Source organism: Sminthopsis crassicaudata, chromosome 3 (genome assembly GCF_048593235.1).
Source record: "Sminthopsis crassicaudata isolate SCR6 chromosome 3, ASM4859323v1, whole genome shotgun sequence".
Lineage (NCBI taxonomy): Eukaryota > Metazoa > Chordata > Mammalia > Dasyuromorphia > Dasyuridae > Sminthopsis > Sminthopsis crassicaudata.
Genome location: NC_133619.1, coordinates 529,778,021 through 529,788,177, shown reverse-complemented (window position 1 = coordinate 529,788,177; position 10,157 = coordinate 529,778,021). Strand labels below are relative to the sequence as shown.

Genomic DNA, 10,157 nt, shown 5'->3' with positions numbered 1-10,157 from the left:
TAACAAGATTTATTTGGAAGAACAAAAGATCAAGAATCTCAAGGATAATAATAGTTGTAATAATAACAGCAATTATTATTATTATTATTATTATTATTATTATTATTATTATATGTGTGTGTGTGAAGTAGAGCTTGGTTCTATCAGTACCAGATTTCAAAATGTATTACAAAGCCCAGCTACTGAGGCAAGAGCTATCTATTTGTTGTTTAAAAAAAAAACTTGGAAAAACTAGACAGAAATCTGTCTCATCTAGTTTTCTAACTAGATCCTAGCTATTGGGACAAGAACTCAGTAGATATATGGTAAACAGAAACAAACAGTAATATAATATTCTATAAACCCAAAGTTCCCAGTTATTGGAATAATAAGTCACTATCATTTAAGAAAAATTATGGGGGAAAACGTAATAGCAATAAATTAGGTTTTGGATAAACTCTTAGAATTGTAGTGCTATTGTAAGGATCAAATTAAATAATATTTGTAAAAAGTTCTTATCCCATTGGCTAGCACATAGTAGCACCATATAAATGGTTATTCCTTTTTTTCTCCTTCCCATCCTCTCCAATTATTCACAAATCTATTTTGAACAACAAGCCCCTAGAAATATCCCTAGTCCAAACCAAAAATACGCCCACTTAAAAAAAATGTTTTTCCTGGATGATCTTCTACATATATATGGATACAGATTATGATCTAAAAGCAGAGACTAGGTATTGATTCCCATCAGAAAGCAGAGAAATATACTGTCTCTCTGTCCTTGCCTAAGGAGGATCATTTGTTTTTCAGACAAGAGGAAAGGACTGAGCCCCTGGATAATTCCTTTTCTGCCTAGCCAGCACCCAAAAGAAAGAACAAGTCTGTTCTTTTGATTGCTTTTATCTAATGTAAGCCTTTGTTCCAAACAACTATTAGATTTAGGGTTAAAAAATTCTATATAATTCCTGTGTTATTTTTTTCTGATATCTCTCATGTCTTCAAAATCCATTAAATGACTATTTTCCTACTGTCCTTCCAACACACAAACACACACACACACACTCCATAGGAACCACAAGGTGATTCTAACTTCCCAGTAATTTCATTACCATGCAAACACATCTAAATAATGCAGGAAGGATTCCCATTCATTCCTTTATTGGTCATATCTCCTAGCAACACAGTCTTTGACTTTTGCCCACATAAAACCTCACTGGTATTCCTACACATATTAAAACTCATCCTGATTAAAATATTGTCACACACTTATTGAATGGTACAATGAAGCTGATATTACACAGCAAAATCTCCAAATTATTATACTTTGGATTTCCAAGTCCTGGGATCTTTTTTCCTACAACAGAAAGCTTATTTAAAGTGCATTCATCTTTTTCTAACTAAGTCTAACCAATGACAAGAGAAACAGTACAAAAAGTATGTTAAATGACAGAGAAAAACCAGGTTAGGGTTAATTATTTCTTGCAGTTTGATCACAAACATTTAATTGAGAGTTGACCCCAGCTGCCTTTGGAGTAGTATCAGAAGATCAGATTGAAAGCAGAGAGTGATTTTGGAGAGATATGTGATAGCTTAACAAACTTATGATAGCCAGACCCTTCAGTACAAAATGACACTAAAGGCATAAATGAAAGACACAAGAAGATACATTATAGCAGTGAATGCATACTTTAATATGCACACATATTTAGAGATCATACATTTTTATTATAGCTTTATTTTTATAAAATGTCTTTACATCAAAGTAACCAATGAGAACATTAGAAAAAATGATAAAAGTATAATGGAACCAACAACCATATAGCAATAATGTCTAAAAAGGAAATTTGGCATCTTGTCTTCCCTACTAAAAAATCTACTAGAATGTAAATTTATTGAAGGCAGGAACTGTTTGTTTCTTGGCTAAGCACTGTGGCTTAAAGTAGGCATTCAATAAATGCCTTTTGAATTTAATTGAAATGTGTGAAAGCACAATTAAAGTTGAGGATCCCCTATACAAAAAGAAGGTATTCCATATTCCAACATAAATTTCCAAAATCTAAAGACATTGGGGGCATGGTGAGGAAACAGGATGTATTTTTACCTTCACAACCAATTCAACTTTGGTAACCAATAACAAGATATATTAAAAGACTTCCTATAAATATTTAAAAGTCACCATTTAATTTTATAAACTGACTATGGCAAATATGCAAGGTAATATAAGACAAAAATAAACAAGATTAATTCATCATAGACTCATCAAATCTGAGAATTTAAAGGAAACATTAAAGACATTGAGTCCAATTCCTTCCCAACATTCCTAAAAAAAAAGCAGTACTCATGAGTTTGAATTTAAGTTGGCAAGACATCCTAATTACTAAGGGTCTTTTGAGAGTCTTATCAGGATAATATCTTTTAAAATTATATGCTCCACCTGAGAGAACTCTCAGCTGATTTTTGATTTTGCTTTAATGAACTGTGACAAAGTACTAAAGAGTCCTGGAGTTGTAGTCTCCAAACTTTTCTCATCATGCCTCATCTGTAAAAAAAAAAAAAAATTAAAGAATACACTATCATACTAATAATTACGTATTTTATAAAATTTACCCCAAAATAGACATTTTGAAAGGAGGATATAAAATGAAATAATATTCTATCCTAGAATCAATAGTGAGATACTAGAATTTATTTAGAAGGTAGAAAGATGACTTGATTCAGACCTGGGCTTTAAAGAAATTCACTAGCAGGAAAGGGAGAATGAATTAGAGAAGAGAGAGATGAGACAGAAAGACTAATTAGGAGACTATTTCAATAGACATATCTCAGAGATATTGCAGTTCAGACCACCAAAATAAAGCAAGTCACATGAATTTTGTTTGTTTCTCAATGCTTATAAAATATATTTATACTATATTGTACTTTATTAAGTGTTCAATAGTATTGTGTCTAAAATGTACATACCTTAATTAAGGAATACTTTATTGCTAAAACATGATAAGCATCATCTGAACCTTCAGAGAATTGTTAATATTTTGCTGGTAAAGAGTTTTGTCTTGATATTGATGGCTGTTGACTGATCAGAATGGCCATTACTGAAGATTGGAGAGGCTGTGGTAACTTTTTAAAATAAGGCAACAATGAAGTTTGCTTCATAAATTGACTCTTCTCTCATTTAAGCTCTAACAAGCTATTGTAGGCTTTTTTGGGGGCCAAATTTCAAAATTGATAAGAACTGGGAAATTGAGAGGCTCAAAGAGATGAGATGGAGAAGGGAATGGATGATTCATGGAAACCTCAGAACACATACAACATATATCATTAACTTCACCATCTTATAGGGGTATGGTTTGTAGAGCCTCAAAATAATTACAAATAATTACAAAGATCACTGATCACAAATCATCATAACAGATATAATAATAAGGAAAATATTTGAAATTTTATAAGAATGACCAAAATGTGACACAGAGACACGTTATGAGCACATCTGTTAGAAAAATGGTGCTGATAGACTTGCTCAATGCAGAGTTGCCACAAATCTTCAGTTTTTAAAAAATGCATTATCTACAAATCATAATAGAGAGAAGTACAATAAAATGGCATATGCCTTCAGTCCCAAAGAAAAGTGATGACTGCCTGAATTAGGCAATGGCTATATGAGGGGATAGATACAAGAGATATTGTGAAGGGACAAAGGAAAAGATTTAGCAAGTTATCATATACGTGGACTGGAGAAAATTAAGGAGTTAAAGACAACACCAAACAAGTTGGTTATAATAATAACCAGGTTATTGAAGAGTTGATGACGTCCTTGAAAGCAACAGGGAAGTTAGAAAAAAGAGTGGGTTGGTGGACAAACATAATTATTAAGATATCTGTGATACAGATTTTACATGCTTAGTCTTTGAGACTTATTCTGTTCCAATCAAAATGAAAAATGAGAAACTCTTTCTGCCCCAGAACACAGAGCTCATCCTCCAAAGGTCATCTACTGTAACGATGAAGAAATGTAGGGGACAGGGACTGAGTATGATAGGTTTGGGCTAAGGGATTTTCCTAATGGCACTTACCTAATTATTACTATTGGTGGTTGAGAATAGTTAGGTTATAACTTCCCTGAATCCAAAGCCTGGCTCAGAAGAGGAGATTAGAGACTTAACGGCGCGGAGCCAAGATGGCGGAGAAGAAACACACGACTCAGTGAACGTCCTCACTCCCTCACAACCAATTAGATAAACTAAGTCTCAGAATTAGCTCAGGACTGATAGATACCACAAGGACTGGAAGCACGACTTACCAGCTGAAGAGAATCTGGAGTTTCAACAGGAAAGGTCAGTTCTCAGGGGAGGAATAAGAGAGACCAGCACAGAGGGTGGGGTAGGGGCACACTGCGCCCATTGCGCTGGGAAGGGCTCTGGGATCAGAGAAGCCACTGAGGTAAAGGAATCTGGCACAGGCTGTTAGCTCTTCTCTGCTAATTATTTAGCAGTTCAGAAGAGAAAGCCAAAATATTTTAAAACTCAAATTAGATTTTCCCCGATCAGGGGGGGGGGGGGGGGGGGTGACTCAGCAGAATTCTTGGCACCAGGGGGTGTGGCCTCAGCTACCTCCTGAGAATAGTTAAGAGATTGACAAGTGGGTGGATACGGCCCAAGGCAACACACACTGCCTAGCTTAGCTGGAGGGAGTGGAACTCAGCTCCAGGAAGTCCCAGAGAAGCGGAACCTTTGAACTAGGGACCGCGGTTTCTGGCAGACACTTCCAGTTTGAGCACAGGGGCTTCTCACGTCACCTGCTACAGACATCCACTCCCCACCCGGACACATAGGCTGGGCTTCGTGCTGTCTTCACTATTCTACGCCCTCGAAGCACAGTAGTGCTAATCACCTCTGAGGCACTTCCAGGGAGGGGAGTGGGGAACTCTCTCCCAGAGCTCTCTCTTAGCTCAGGCTCAGGAGCCGCTGCATCCATCCGGTCTGGGAGGAAGCTGGTAAAGAAGTAAATAATTTCCTACCCCAGGGACAGACCCCAAAAGATTTTTTTAAGTATGAGCAAAAAAGCTAGAAAAACTATAGATTCCTTCTATACAGAGAAAGAGCGGGTATCCAACCCCGAGGAAGTTGACAGCAGAGAATCAGCAGACAACAACCTAAAGGGGAACGATTCCTGCCCCCCATCACATAACTCTCTCCTAGAAGAAGCTCTTAAAAAATTGAGGGAGATCGAAGAAAAATGGGGAAAGGAAAGGGAAGTTATGATAGAGAATAACAACGTCCTGAAATTGGAGTTGGAAAAAATAAAGAATTCACAGGAGATGCAGGGAAACAAAATTAGTGAATTAGAAAAGGTTAAAAAAACACAGGAAAGTAGGATTTCTGAATTGGAAAAGATAAAAAAGTCTCAAGAAAATAGAATTTCTGAATTGGAAAAAGAAAATAATTCTCAAAAAAAAAAAATTAGGGAAATGGAAAAAAATTCAATAGAGCAAAATAATTCATTTAAAAACGAAATTGGACATTTACAAAAAGAACTAAAAACTGTGAAAGAAGAAAATAACTCCTTAAAAGTCAGGATGGAACAAATAGAAATGAATGATTCACAGAGAACCCAAGAATCAGTCAAACAAAACAAAAAAAATGAGAAGCTGGAGAACAACGTCAAATATTTACTGGGAAAATCTATAGACCTGGAAAATAGATCTAGGAGAGATAATCTGCGGATTATTGGACTTCCAGAAAACTATGACCAAAAAAAGAGCCTAGATTCTATTTTACAGGAAATTATCAAAGAGAACTGTCCAGAGATAATAGAAACAGAAGGGAAAGTAGATGTGGAAAGAATTCATCAAACTCCTTCTGAAATAGACCCTAAAAAAAGAACACCACGGAATATTGTGGCTAAGCTGCAGAATTACCACACAAAGGAGAAAATCCTGCAAGCAGCTAGAAAAAAACAATTTAAATACCAAGGTGCCACAATAAGGGTCACCCAAGATCTGGCTGCCTCCACATTAAAAGATAGAAGGGCCTGGAACCTGATATTCCGTAAGGCAAAAGATCAAGGACTGCAACCAAGAATGAACTACCCAGCTAAGTTTAGCATCTTTTTCCATGGAAGAAGATGGTCATTCAATGAAACAGAGGAATTCTATATGTTTCTAAGAAAAAAACCAGACTTAAACAAAAAATTTGATCTACATCCACAAGACTGAAGAGAAACAGAAAAAGGTACACAGAACCCTTGAGAACTGTAACTCTGTAGTGGGTATATAAAAAATACTCAAGGATAATTTGATTTTACTGATATAAAAGAAAAAAAGGGGGGTGTAGTAAAGGGAAGGAGGTCGGTTCAGAAAAAGGGGAAGGAGTGATAAAAAGAGGGAAACTACATCCCAGGAAGAGACATAGAAAATACACCATATCTGAGGGAACTTAGTGAGGGGGAGAATCATTGTGTGAATCTTACTCTCATCAGAAGAGGCTCAAAGAGTAAATAATTAACATATTTGTTTTTCAGAGAATTTTCTCTCACCTCATTAAAAGGGGGTAGAGGAAAAGGGAAAAGGAAAAGGAGAATAAGTGAAGGGACTTGGAGGGAGGGGGGAGGGATCCTAAAAAAAAAAAGAAAAAAAAAAAGAGGGAGGGTTGCGTGTCACAAGGGGGGGTCTGTAAATTAAATATCGGGGAGGGGGATCAGGGGGGTCAAGGGAAAAAAGCATAATCTGGGGATAATACAATGGCAGGAAATACAGAATTAGTAATTTTAACTGTAAATGTAAATGGGATGAACGATCCCATCAAACGGAGACGGATAGCAGATTGGATCAAAAAGCAGAACCCTACAATATGTTGCCTACAGGAAACACACTTAAAGCAGGGAGATTCATACAGAGTAAAGGTAAAAGGTTGGAACAGAGCCTATTATGCTTCAGGTAAAGCCAAAAAAGCAGGGGTAGCTATCCTTATCTCAGATCAAGCAAAAGCAGAAGTAGATCTCGTTAAAAAAGATAAGGAAGGAAACTATATCCTGCTGAAAGGTAGCATAAATAATGAAGCCATATCAATACTAAACATATATGCACCAAGTGGTATAGCATCTAACTTTCTAAAGGAAAAGTTAAGAGAACTGCAAGAAGAAATAGACAGTAAAACTATAATAGTGGGAGATCTCAATCTTGCACTCTCAGATTTAGACAAATCAAACCACAAAACAAACAAGAAAGAAATTAAAAAAGTAAATAGAACATTAGAAAAACTAGGTATGATAGACCTTTGGAGAAAACTGAATGGCAATAGGAAGGAATATACTTTCTTCTCAGCAGTTCATGGATCCTATACAAAAATTGACCATATATTAGGACATAAAGATCTCAAAATTAAATGTAGGAAGGCAGAAATAATAAATGCCTTCTTCTGAGATCACAATGCAATAAAAGCTACATTCAGTAAAAAGTTAGGGGTAAATAGACCAAAAAGTAATTGGAAACTGAATAATCTCATCTTAAAGAATGACTGGGTGAAAGAGCAAATTATAGAAACAATTAACAATTTCACCCAAGATAATGATAATGATGAGACATCATATCAAAATCTTTGGGATGCAGCTAAAGCAGTAATAAGGGGAAATTTTATATCTTTAGAGGCTTATTTGAAGAAAATTGAGAAAGAGAAGATTAACAAATTGGGCTTACAACTTAAAAGGCTAGAAAAAGACCAAATTATAAACCCCCAACCAAAAATTAAACTCGAAATACAAAAATTAAAAGGAGAAATCAATAAAATTGAAAGTAAAAAAACTATTGAATTAATAAATAAAACCAAGAGTTGGTTTTATGAAAAAGCCAATAAAATAGATAAACCTTTGGTAAATTTGATCAAAAAAAAGAAAGAGGAAAATCAAATTGATAGTCTTACAAATGAAAAGGGGGATCTTTCCACCAATGAAGAGGAAATTAGAGAAATAATAAGGAGTTACTTTGCCCAACTTTATGCCAATAAATTTGATAACTTAAGTGAAATGGATGACTTTCTCCAAAAATATAGGCTCCCTAGATTAACAGAGGAGGAGATAAATTGCTTAAATAGTCCCATTTCAGAAAAAGAAATAGAACAAGCTATTAATCAACTCCCCAGGAAAAAATCCCCAGGGCCAGATGGATTCACATGTGAATTCTACCAAACATTTAAAGAACAATTAGCCCCAATGTTATATAAATTATTTGAAAAAATAGGGGATGAAGGAGTCCTACCAAACTCCTTTTATGACACAGACATGGTACTGATACCTAAACCTGGTAGATCGAAAACTGAGAAAGAAAATTATAGACCAATCTCCTTAATGAATATTGATGCTAAAATCTTAAATAAGATATTAGCAAAAAGACTTCAGAAAATCATCTCCAAGATAATACACTATGATCAAGTAGGATTTATTCCAGGAATGCAGGGCTGGTTTAATATTAGGAAAACTATTAATATAATTGACCATATTAATAATCAAATTAATAAGAACCATATGATCATCTCAATAGATGCAGAAAAAGCATTTGACAAAATCCAACATCCATTCCTACTAAAAACTCTTGAGAGTATAGGAATAAATGGATTATTCCTTAGAATAATCAGGAGTATATATTTAAGACCGTCAGTAAGCATAATATGCAATAGAAATAAACTGCAACCTTTCCCAGTAAGATCAGGAGTGAAACAAGGTTGCCCACTATCACCATTACTATTCAATATAGTACTAGAAACGCTAGCCTCGGCAATAAGAGCCGAGAAAGAGATTCAAGGAATTAGAGTAGGAAATGAGGAAATTAAACTATCACTTTTTGCAGATGACATGATGGTATACTTAGAGAACCCCAAAGACTCTGCTAAAAAGCTACTAGAAATAATTCAAAATTTCAGCAAAGTGGCAGGATACAAAATAAATCCACATAAATCCTCGGCATTTTTATATATCACTAACAAAATGCAACAGCAAGAGATACAAAGAGAAATTCCATTCCAAACAAATGTTGAGAGTATAAAATATTTGGGAATCCATCTACCAAAGAAAAGTCAGGAATTATATGAGAAAAATTACAAAACACTTGCCACAAAAATAAAATCAGATTTAAATAATTGGAAAGACATTCAGTGCTCTTGGATAGGCCGAGCGAATATAATAAAGATGACAATACTCCCCAAACTAATCTATTTATTTAGTGCTATACCAATCAGACTCCCAAGAAACTATTTTAATGACCTAGAAAAAATAACAACAAAATTCATATGGAAGAATAAAAGGTCAAGAATTGCAAGGGAACTAATGAAAAAAAACTCAGAGGAAAGTGGTCTAAGTGTACCTGATCTAAAGCTATATTATATAGCAGCAGTCACCAAAACCATTTGGTATTGGCTACGAAATAGACCGGTAGATCAGTGGAACAGATTAGATACAAAGGACAAAAAAGGGTACATCTATAGCAATCTAATCTTTGACAAACCCAAAGATTCCAACATTAGGGATAAAAATTCATTATTCGGAAAAAACAGTTGGGAAAACTGGAAATTAGTATGGCAGAAATTAGATATGGATCCACACTTAACACCATATACCAAGATAAGATCAAAATGGGTCCATGATTTAGGCATAAAGAGGGAGATAATAAATAGATTAGAGGAACAGAGGATAATCTACCTCTCAGACTTGTGGAGGAGGAAGGAATTTATGACCAGAGGAGAACTAGAGATCATTATTGATCACAAAATAGAAGATTTTGATTACATCAAACTAAAAAGTTTCTGTACAAATAATACTAATGCAAACAAGATTAGAAGGGAAGTAACAAATTGGGAAAATATTTTTAAAAACAAAGGTTCTGACAAAGGTCACATTTCCAAAATATATAGAGAACTGACCATAATTTATAAGAAACCGAACCATTCTCCAATTGATAAATGGTCAAAGGATATGAACAGACAATTCTCAGAGGAAGAAATTGAAACTATATCCACTCACATGAAAGAGTGTTCCAAATCATTACTGATCAGAGAAATGCAAATTAAGACCACTCTGAGATACCACTACACACCTGTCAGATTGGCTAAGATGACAGGAACAAATAATGACAAATGTTGGAGGGGATGTGGGGAAATTGGGACACTAATACATTGCTGGTGGAGTTGTGAAAG

General features: G+C 35.0%; 1 protein-coding gene across 1 annotated transcript in view; it reads right to left on the bottom strand.

Moving 5' to 3' along the window:
- Positions 1 to 1,741: 1,741 nt before the first annotated feature.
- The window catches only part of ALKBH8 (alkB homolog 8, tRNA methyltransferase), a 95,434-nt gene continuing 87,018 nt past the window's right edge, over positions 1,742 to 10,157 (bottom strand). The window contains exon 13 of the transcript XR_012488406.1: positions 1,742 to 2,518. The gene's annotated coding sequence lies outside the window, so the exon portion shown is untranslated. The remainder of the gene's footprint in view (positions 2,519 to 10,157) is intronic.